Below are 12180 nucleotides of genomic sequence, written 5' to 3'. Positions count from 1 at the left end.
ATACTCACAGTGATTGATTGTGGATTGAAGGGAGCGCTGAGAGTAAGATTAGCCTGAATAGTTCGATAGCACAACAATAAGTAAAGCGGAAAGGTAAACAAGTGTAAATGGATCGAATGGGCAGGTCGATCGAACGGCAGGTTCGATCGAACGGGCTGTTCGGTCGGCTGGTATGTCTGGTTGGACAGTCCTGTTCGATCGGCCGGTAGGCTCGATCGGCTGGGCCATTCGAGTGGATTGTTTCTTCCTCTGGTGTGTTTGTGTTTGGGGATTTGAACTTTTGAAGTTTTCGTTGTAGTATATGAGAACACTGAAGTGTTCTTACCTTTCAAGTCGATCGATCGAACGGTTCGTTCGATCGGCTAGCTCACTCGATCGGCTAGAAACTTCAGAATCGGTCCTCAACTGAATGTCACTCGATCAAACAGTCTGTTCGATCGGCTGGCATTCCCTACTACGAACGAGTTGTGAAAACGATTAAGTGTTGAAGCATAGTATCTCATGATCCGAACAGTAATGTTCACCCATCGAGTGACATATTCGATCGAACACTACTTCGTCAATACTATACTTCAAAAGTTTGGAAAGGTGAGACGCCATGTGCTAGCCGATCGGCTGGCCCGGTCGATCGGCTGGTGTGTCCGATCGGCTGGGCTATTCGATCAGCCTAGCCGTTCGGCCAGCAGTCTGACCCGGTCGGCCTTTCGTCTAACACTTGGTTGGCTGGTTACTTGTTATTATATCGAGGTAGTTTGATAATGAGTTGAACTATGACACCTTCGTCCTTACTTGTCTCTTCGGCTCGGACAGGAATCACCCAAATCCGTCCGTTGAGCAGTTCGGAACGTCGGCTTAGAGTTTAACCCAAAATCGGTGAACCTTTTATATAGAATCCGAATCTTGAACCTTTTAATTTGTTAGAATGATTAGTTAGCCGGTTCAACCTCTGTTTCTATCGGTTTGAAGGCATTGAGTGTAAAAGAGTTGAAAGAAAGTTGGGATTCCTTCTTTCCATCCTTCACAACTTGTGGATGTTTAGATCTTTGATAGATCTTAACTTGTTTATGTGGAAATCGGTTAGATCTAAGCTAATCATAGTCGAATGAGGCCAAAACATGATGTTCTTCAAGAACACCATGATGACATCACCCAAGAACACTTAGATCTTGGTGATTTCACGGTTAGAATCCAAGTTTTGAAAGATAGAAAGGTGTAGAATCAAGTAATGATAAAAAACGTACAAGAATTAGAGTGAAAACTTACCGGGATTGAGAGAAATCTGAGAAAAGGTGAAGAAGATAGCTGGTTCGGTCAGAGCTTTCCAAAAATGGAAAGTATGACAATGACAGCCCTATTTATAGGCTTCAAAAGAGGAAAGTGGCAACCGATCAGCCAGGAGCTCCGATCGAGTGGGCTGCTCGATCGGCTGGCAAGATCCTAGCCGATCGGCTGGCCTGTTCAGTCCGGATGCTTCCTGTTCGATCCGCGACCCACTTCGAGTATTTTGCGACGATTTTCGACGTTTCGATTTCGATGGACGCTGATACAAATACGATTGGGTTCCTAGTCAAATTACTTTTAATCCCAACCACTATATCTATATACAAGCATCTACTTTTGGCGTTTCGATGTCGGTTTCGATTGAGTTCGATTGCCTTTCGAGTTTCGATTCGATTTTCGATTGATTTGCTTGAATACCATACCCAACATAAAGTAAACACGCACAAGTAACACATAAGGCACACACACACGTTTAACAATACCAAAATTCGCATAATTCGAGTCTCGAGTTCGATGATTGTTAGATCGGTTTGATTACTGATTAGTTAACTTTATCGCATTGTTACTTCCTACTATTCACAGTCGTAGATCGGTTCGCTTTAAAACACATTCGATTACTTCGATTCTTGCTGATTACAACACTTACTTCACATAATACAACTAAAACATAAAATCGACTATCTATAGTCAAAGAAAGTCAAAGTTGACTTGGACTTTGACTTTGACTTTGACATTCGAAAACACGGGGTGTTACAGCCTCCCCTTGTTTAGGGAATTTCGTCCCGAAATTAGGCTCGAAGGCTACACAACGTCGTGATTTACCAATTTGATGCTTTAGATCTATTTATTTAAACAGCTGCGGGTACTTGGCCTTCATGTCGCTTTCGAGTTCCCAAGTGAACTCCGCGCCTCGTTTGCCTTCCCATCGGACCTTCACGATCGGGATGCGAGAGCGCCTGAGCTGCTTGGTTTGGCGATCCATGATTTCGACAGGCTTTTCCACAAAGTGTAACGTTTCGTTGACCTGAAGATCGTCGAGCGGTACGATTAGATCATGATCAGCAAGGCATTTTCAGAGGTTAGAGACGTGGAAAGTCGGGTGGACGTTACTAAGTTCCTCCGGTAGTTTGAGTCTGTAGGCGACTTTTCCGATTCTTTCCAGAATCCTAAAAGGTCCAACATATCGAGGCGCTAGTTTCCCTTTCTTGCCGAATCGAACTACACCCTTCCAAGGTGATACCTTTAGGAGTACGTAGTCACCAACGGCGAATTCCAGGGGCTTGCGTCTTTTATCGGCGTAACTTTTCTATCTGTTCCGAGCTTTTACCAAGTTGTCTCTTATCTGGTGGATTTTGTCAGTTGTTTATTGTAGAATCTCGGGACCGGTTAGTTGCGAGTGACCGATCTCGTGCCACACAATAGGCGATCGACATCTTCTACCATACAAAGCCTCGAAGGGTGCCATTTGGATGCTGGCATGATAGCTGTTATTGTACGAGAATTCCACCAATGGCAGGTGTGTGTTCCAACTACCACCAAAATCTATAACATACGCTCGGAGCATGTCTTCAAGAGTACGGATCGTTCTTTCAGTTTGTCCGTCGGTCTGAGGATGGAATGCAGTACTCAGATTAAGCGACGTACCAAGGGCCGCCTGAAACGTTTCCCACAATCGCGAAGTGAACCGAGCGTCACGATCTGAAATGATATCACGAGGCGTACCATGATTACAAATGATCTCGTCGGTGTAGATTTGGGCTAGTCGTTCCACCTTGTAGTCTTCTCGTATCGGAAAAAAGTGGGCTGACTTCGTGAGACGATCAACTATGACCCAAATACTGTCGTGACCTGATGGCGTGGGCGGGAGTTTCGTTATGAAATCCATAGCTATACTCTCCCATTTCCATATAAGTATCGGCGGTTGTTCGAGTAAGCCAGAAGGTCTTTGATGTTCAGCCTTGACTCTTGCGCAAGTTAAACAGCTTCCAACGTAAAGAGCGATATCCCTTTTCATACCCGGCCACCAGTACTTATAACGAAGATCCTGGTACATCTTGTCTGCACCGGGATGAATAGAATATCGGGACTTGTGGGCTTCGTTCATGATAATCTTTCGCAAATCGGTCCCCCTAGGGATCCAAATTCGGTCCAGATAATAGAATATCCCATCCGATTTGCTTACTAACTGAGCTCCGTCGTGATAGATTCTTTCTCTCTTCAATGTACGCTCGTTAAAGCAAGCATGTTGGGCTTCGCGGATAAGGGTTTCGAGGTTATGCTGGGCTTGGATGTTTCGGGTACTGAGCACGTAACTCTTTCTGCTAAGCGCGTCAGCAACCACATTCGCCTTGCCTGGGTGATAACGAATCTCACAGTCGTAATCGTTGAGAAGTTCTACCCATCGGCGTTAACGCATATTAAGCTCTCTCTGATTAAAGATGTGTTGTAAACTCCTGTGATCAGTGTAGATCGTACACTTAGTGCCATACAGGTAGTGTCGCCAGATCTTCAATGCAAAGACAACCGCGCCTAGCTCGAGGTCGTGGGTTGTATAGTTCTTCTCGTGGATCTTGAGCTGACGAGATGCGTAGGCTATAACCTTGTCTCGCTGCATAAGAACACAGCCGAGACCAAGGTTAGAAGCATCACAGTAGACAATGAAGTTGTCGCTTCCGTCGGGCAGCGTAAGAATCGGTGCATTGCACAGCATATGCTTAAGGGTTTGAAAGGCAGTCTCTTGTGCGTTTCCCCACACAAAAGGCTTGTCCTTATGAGTAAGAGCAGTAAGTGGCACAGCGATCTTGGAGAATCCTTCAATGAATCGTCGATAATAGCCCGCTAGTCCGAGAAAAGAACGAACTTCAGACGGGTTCTTAGGCGTAATCCAGTTTTTGACAGCTTCAATCTTCGCAGGATCGACATGGATACCCCGACTATTCACTATGTGACCCAGAAATTGAACCTCCTCCAACCAGAATTCGCACTTGGAGAACTTGGCGTAGAGTTGGTTCCCCTGGAGTAACTCGAGAACCAAACGTAGATGTTGCGCATGTTCGGCTTTCAATTTGGAATAAATCAAGACATCGTCAATGAACACGATGACGAAACGGTCAAGATAAGGCTTACACACACGATTCATTAGATCCATAAAAACTGCGGGTGCGTTGGTTAGACCAAAGGGCATAACTACAAATTCGTAATGGCCATAACGGGTTCGAAAAGCAGTTTTAGGTATGTCTTCCTCTTGAATCCGTAGCTGATGATATCCTGAACGTAGATCGATCTTAGAGAAGCATGCTGCACCTTGTAGCTGATTAAACAAATCGTCAATTCGGGGTAAGGGGTATCGGTTCTTGATGGTTAGCTTATTCAATTCCCGATAGTCGATGCACATCCGGAACGATCCGTCCTTCTTTTTAACGAAAAGGACTGGCGCGCCCCAAAGAGAGGTGCTTGGGCGAATAAAGCCTTTTCGAGTAATTCCTGGAGTTGGTTCGAGAGTTCCCTCATTTCGGATGGAGCGAGTCGATAAGGGGCTTTGGAGACGGGGTTAGCTCCACGAATGAGGTCGATACGGAAGTCGATATCATGACTTGGTGGTAGTCCGGGAAGATCGTCAGGGAACACCTGAGGAAATTCACGAACCACTGGAACGTCTGCGACTTCAGCTTTCTTTTTCTTTCCCTTCTCCGCTACTACAATGTTGGCCAAGAAAGCTTGGTATTCCTTGCGGAGATACTTGCTGGCTTGAATACACGACATAAGCTTGAGACCTTTCGACGCTGTTTCACCGTACACACATAGAAGATCACCATTCGCGAGTGAGAATCAAATCATCTTTTCGAAGCACACAACTTCAGCATGGTTTTCACGAAGAAAGTCCATGCCTATAATGACATCAAAGCTTCCGAGTTGCATCGGAATAAGGTCGATTGGGAAGATGTGATTGTTGAGTTCGAGAGTACAATCACGGAGTACTGAATTAACGGCAATAGTTCTTCCTGTAGCAACTTCGACTTCGAATGACGAGGATAGATAAGAGCGCTTACGACTAAGTAGCTTCTCGAATTCAAATGACACAAAGCAGTTATCGGCTCCAGTATCAAACAAACATGATGCATAAATACCATTCACAAGGAACGTACCATTAACCACGTTGTTATCCGCCTGAGCCTGACGGGCGTTGATGTTGAAGGTTCGGGCATGGGCTGCTTGCTGCTGTTGCTGAGGCTGCTGTTGTTGCTGCTGGGGCTCTTGCTTAACCACCCTGTTCAGGCACCTGTTTGCAAAGTGGTTAGGGTCACCACATGCAAAGCAGACTCGAGCATTGACTGCTGGTGCTTGAGCTGCTTGTTGGCCTTGAGGGGCAGGGAGTAGAGCTTGGTTGGCAATAGCTTGAACTGGGGCTTGACGAGGACCATAGCGACAGTTCGCAGTGAAATGACCGTAGAGGTTGCAGTGAGCACAAAAACGACAAGCTAGACCCACTGGATGATGATACGAACATGTCGGGCAGAGTGGGTGAGGGCCTGTGTATGCACGCTTTGCTGGCGGTGCATTGATCACTGGAGCTGAGCGCTGGTGCTGCTGCTGTTGAGCTGGTACGGCTTGTAGAGGAGTAGCAGTGGTTGCGGCAGCACAGCTCTTGTTGCTGGAGCTGTTATTGTTGTTCTTCTTCTTCCTTCTTGAAGACTTGGAGGTTTGAGCAGACGAGTCGGTGGGTGTTGCAGTGGCTTGATGCAGAGACTTGGTTGGCTTATCCCAGAAACCAGCCTTTACTCGCTTATCATTGATCTCAGCGGCGAGTAGGTAGGTTTCTTCGATCGTTGCTGGCTTGGCGGCGTGAACAAAGTCGGCTACACAGTCGGGCAGGGCTCGAATGTACTTCTTGATGGCTTGATCTGAGGTCTTGACTTGATCAGGACAGATGATGCTGAGCTGCTTGAAGCGAGCAGTGAGAGCAGCGTTGTCTCCATCCTTCTGCTTGATTCCCCAGAACTCGTCCTCTAGCTTTTGGCGTTCATGAGGAGGGCAGAATTCTTCGATCATAATCGCCTTCAACTCCTTCCATGATAGCCCGTAAGCTGCATCATTTCCGCGCTTGTTTCGTTCGGCCGTCCACCAGTCTAGAGCACGGGACTGGAAGACGCCTGTAGCATTGAGGGTGCGGAGGTGTTTAGGACATCCGCTCTGGCGTAGAGTGACTTCGACTGAGTCGAACCAGTGAAACATGGCTGTTGGACCATCTTCGCCAGTGAACTCTTTTGGTCCGCATGCTTTGAACTGCTTGAAGCTGAAAGCAGCCCTGCTTGAATCCTTAGGGAATTCAGCTCGAGATTCTTCTGACGACTTACTAGCGTTTTCATACACCTCACTCACAGCTTTCGCCACGGTTTTGGAGATGATCGCAGCGAGGCGTCGGTCTCTCTTCTAGAAACTTATTCAAGCCTCGCTTTCCTAGCAAATAAACATCCTAATTACCTGTCACATACGTTAAAATAAAGTCAATACATAAAATGTAAAGGTGAGCACACAAGTTTAATAATAGCATATAGAGTTCGAATAGTTTACGCATAACCAGGCACGTACACAGAGGAAAACGATGCATGTTAATTATCGACATGGGACCATTGATACCAACGACTGCGAGTTGACCGTCCGAGACGGTTCGCAATACATGATAACCACCGTAATCCATGCAAGTAATTGTCCTTAACAACCCCCGTGTGAACGGGTGCTGAGTCTAAACTATAGTACTATGTTGCTAAGGCAGGTAGATAGCACTCCACGTGTAAACATAATAAACAGCATTCATTTAGTCAAGTAGCACATGCAATTTGGTTAGCGTTCAAATAGTTTGTGTTTGATTGTGATTTGATAGGTAACGTATGTAACACCCAAAAGTGCTAAAAGCAAAAAGGGATCGAGTATACTCACAGTGATTGATTGTGGATTGAAGGGAGCGCTGAGAGTAAGATTAGTCTGAATAGTTCGATAGCACAACAATAAGTAATGCGGAAAGGTAAACAAGTGTAAATGGATCGAATGGGCTGGTCGATCGAATGGCAGGTTCGATCGAACGGGCTGTTCGGTCGGCTGGTATGTCTGGTTGGACAGTCCTGTTCGATCGGCCGGTAGGCTCGATCGGCTGGGCCATTCGAGTGGATTGTTTCTTCCTCTGGTGTGTTTGTGTTTGGGGATTTGAAATTTTGAAGTTTTCGTTGTAGTATATGAGAACAGTGAAGTGTTCTTACCTTTCAAGTCGATCGATCGAACGGTTCGTTCGATCGGCTAGCTCACTCGATCGGCTAGAAACTTCAGAATTGGTCCTCAACTGAATGTCTTCGATCGGCTGGCATTCCCTACTACGAACGAGTTGTGAAAACGATTAAGTGTTGAAGCATAGTATCTCATGATCCGAACAGTAATGTTCACCCATCGAGTGACATATTCGATCGAACACTACTTCGTTAATACTATACTTCAAAAGTTTGGAAAGGTGAGACGCCATGTGCTAGCCGATCGGCTGGCCCGGTCGATCGGCTGGTGTGTCTGATCGGCTGGGCTGTTCGATCAGCCTAGCTGTTCGGCCAGCAGTCTGACCTGGTCGGCCTTTCGTCTAACACTTGGTTGTCTGGTTACTTGTTGTTATATCGAGGTAGTTTGATAATGAGTTGAACTATGACACCTTCGTCCTTACTTGTCTCTCCGGCTCGGACAGGAATCACCCAAATCCGTCCGTTGAGCGGTTCGGAACGTCGGCTTAGAGTTTAACCCAAAATCGGTGAACCTTGTATATAGAATCCGAATCTTGAACCTTTTAACTTGTTAGAATGATTAGTTAGCCGGTTCAAGCTTCGTTTCTATCGGTTTGAAGGCATTGAGTGTAAAAGAGTTGAAAGAAAGTTGGGATTCCTTCTTTCAATCCTTCACAACTTGTGGATGTTTAGATCTTTGATAGATCTTAACTTGTTTATGTGGAAATCGGTTAGATCTAAGCTAATCATAGTCGAATGAGGCCAAAACATGATGTTCTTCAAGAACACCATGATGACATCACCCAAGAACACTTAGATCTTGGTGATTTCACGGTTAGAATCCATGTTTTGAAAGATAGAAAGGTGTAGAATCAAGTAATGATCAAAAACGTACAAGAATTAGAGTGAAATCTTACCGGGATTGAGAGAAATCTGAGAAAAGGTGAAGAAGATAGCTGGTTCGGTCAGAGCTTTCCAAAAATGGAAAGTATGACAATGACAGCCCTATTTATAGGCTTCAAAAGAGGAAAGTGGCAACCGATCAGCCAGGAGCTCCGATCGAGTGGGCTGCTCGATCGGCTGGCAAGATCCTAGCCGATCGGCTGGCCTGTTCGATCCAGATGCTTCCTGTTCGATCCGCGACCCACTTCGAGTATTTTGCGACGATTTTCGACGTTTCGATTTCGATGGACGCTGATACGAATACGATAGGGTTCCTAGTCAAATTACTTTTAATCCCAACCACTATATCTACATACAAGCATCTACTTTTTGCGTTTCGATGTCGGTTTCGATTGAGTTTGATTGCCTTTCGAGTTTCGATTCGATTTTCGATTGATTTGCTTGAATACTATACCCAACATAAAGTAAACACGCACAAGTAACACATAAGGCACACACACACGTTTAACAATACCAAAATTCGCATAATTCGAGTCTCGAGTTCGATGATTGTTAGATCGGTTTGATTACTGATTAGTTAACTTTATCGCATTGTTACTAAATACTATTCACAGTCGTAGATCGGTTCACTTTAAAACACATTTGATTACTTCGATTCTTGCTGATTACAACACTTACTCCACATAATACAACTAAAACATAAAATCGACTATCTACAGTCAAAGAAAGTCAAAGTTGACTTGGACTTTGACTTTGACTTTGACATTCGAAAACACGGGGTGTTACAACTCTGATCGGACGACACTCCGATCGGGTGGCCGGTCGATCGGGTGACAATCCGCTCGGACAATCATCCGATCGAGTGACCTTTCGAGTGGATTGTTTCCTCCTTTGGGAAGGATGGGTTTGTGTATGATGGCTTGACTTTTGAAGTTTTTGTTGTAGCATTTTGAAAACATAGAAGTATCTCTACCTTTCATGTCGATCGATCGAACGACCGTTCGATCTGGCGACAATCCGGTAGGTTGGACACTTAGTGAGAACAAGTTCACAGCAGTTTGGCACTCGATCAGATTGTAGTTCGATCGGGTGGCAGTCCGCTTGTATTGAACATGTTTGAAAATTGTTTAAGTGTTGAGGTCTAAACATCACATAGTCGAGTGGCAATCCGATCGGGTGACAATCCGATCGGACAGCAATTCGTTCAATGTTCAAACCTTAAATGTTGGAAATGAAAGTTAAGTGTGGGACCCAAGGTGCAAGCCGATCGGGTGGCAACCCGATCGGGTGACAATCCGATCGGATAGCAGCCCGATCGGGCGACACTCCGTCCTGGTCGGCCTGATCGTCTTCTTCCTTGGTTGTTTTGATAGTTTTGAAATTTTATCGAGATGATTTGATAACGTGCTGAACAACAGAAACCTCGTCCACACTTGGTAATCTGATCGGACAGGAACTACCCAAATCCGACCAGTTAACTGTTCGAGACGGTGTTTCATGTTTAACCCGAAATCGGTAATCTCATGGATAGAATCCAAATCTTGAACCAACACTTCGACAAGAGAGAGTAGAAGATCAGAACGAGCTCCGATTCTATCAATTTTGAGTGCATTGAGTGTAAAAGAGTTGAAAGAAGGCTGGAAAACCATCTTTCAATCACTTTCACCTTGAATATGTTCAGATTTATGAAAGATCTTTGTTTATTTGTGTGGAAATTGTTCAGATCTAAGTTGTTCTTGGTGGATTGAAGTCAAAACATGAAGTTCATAAGAACACCATGATGACATCATCCTAGAACACCTCAAATCTAGTGATTTCTCGGTTAAAAGTTAAGATTCAAAAGATAGAAAGGTGTAGGAGTGCATGTAGATTACGAAAATACAAGATTTAGATGGAAAACTTACAAGAATCGCGAGAGATCTGAAGAAAAGCGAGCTGGAACGAGTGAGAGGGAGAGAGTGCTGTCAACATCAAATGATGTTGACATGAGTGGTATTTATAGGCTTTCCATAAAAGGAAAGGGGGAAAAAGGCTGGTCGATCGGGTGGTAACCCGATCGGGTGGCTGCTCGATCGAGTAGCACCTCGATCGGGTGGCAGCCCGATCGGGTGACAGCTCGATCGGCTGGCCACTCGATTGGAGGGCACGACGCGATGAGTTTTGCGATTTCGATTCGCGTGTTGAGCGTTGCGATGCGATAGAGTTTCCTATTCAAATTACTTTTAATCTCAACTACTATATCTAACATACAATCATTCTAAATAACTTGCGTTTAGTGTTTGCGATTTGATTGCGGTTGCGTTTCGATTAATCACCACACATAAACATAAGTAAACATGCACAAGTAACACATAATAGACACACACACGTAAAACAATATCCAGAACACATAATTCGAGTTGCGAGCGCGATTGCGATAAGCGATAAAGCGATAAACAGCGATGAATATCGATAAATAGCGAATAAACCTCGATCCTTAATAAATACTTCACATAATACAACTAACATAAACAATTAACTAGGTTAACTACAAGTCAAAGAAGTCAAAACAGGAATTGAGCAAGGAGTGACAGATCGCAATTAGCAATCTTTTCTTCCTTTGACTTCAATCTTGACTTTGGCTTTGACTTTCGAAACACGGGGTGTTACATCGCAAACTTTACAAAAAACACAACCTTTCTTTTTGTCTGAAATGTTTTTCGCACGTTTAATATGTATTTCGCATTTTTTATTAGATTTTCATCCTGCATCATCTTCTTCGATAGATGGTCTATCGATTTGTTTCAGTTCTAAACTTCCAAATTCAGCAGAAGTTCAATTCACAGAAGGAGTTGGTGAATAAGAATCGATCGATTTTTGTTTACTTGTTGGATTTTCGAATACGATTTTGAACAAGAATCTTACGGTATGATTTTGAGGTTTTGTTTGCTGATTATCAGGGGTTTTTTATTTCGTAATGGACGATTTTAACCTTGGCTATTTCATATATATATTTTTTAATTTGATTAATTTAATAGTTAAGCACGGGGTTTAATTGAGATGATCTGACTGTTGTGGTTATAGTGTACGTAATGTACGATTAGGCATATATTGTATGATAACCGGCCTCTCTCTCTATATATATATGGCAAGGACAAATCGAAAACCTCCTTGAGATAAAGAAACTCTGAAAACCATATATCTACCCTTGATTAATTGCTATGGATGGTTGTGATAAATTTCTGTAAAAAGTGATATCACTTTACTAAAATAATATCAAAAAGTACAATAAAGGTAATATGGGAATAAAAAAATTTGTTGTTTTCAAATCACTGACAATCATAAAAAAAAAATTCATGTGTACTCCATTTTTTCATTTTCTATATCCTCTCTCATACTTTTTATAACTAGATACAAATTATTTCTATAACACAAATTTTATAAATGTAACATACATTTTTAAATGTAACATATTTTATTTCTGTAACAGGCATTTAAATTTCATAAAAATTCTGATAACATGTAACATGCACTTTATTTCTGCAACAAACACAAAAAAATGTAACAACGCACTCTATTTTTACAGTAATATAAAAAAAATGTTAACTATATCATTTATGTTGCATAAATGTAACATACATTTTTACATGATTAGGTACAAGTTATTTATGTAACACAAAAAATGTAACAACGTGTTTTATTTCTGTAACAGGCACTTAAATTTCATAAAAAATCTAATAACATGTAACAATGCACTTTA

Source organism: Helianthus annuus, chromosome 7 (genome assembly GCF_002127325.2).
Source record: "Helianthus annuus cultivar XRQ/B chromosome 7, HanXRQr2.0-SUNRISE, whole genome shotgun sequence".
In the NCBI taxonomy this organism is placed as follows: domain Eukaryota; kingdom Viridiplantae; phylum Streptophyta; class Magnoliopsida; order Asterales; family Asteraceae; genus Helianthus; species Helianthus annuus.
Note: the sequence above shows the minus strand (reverse complement) of the source record.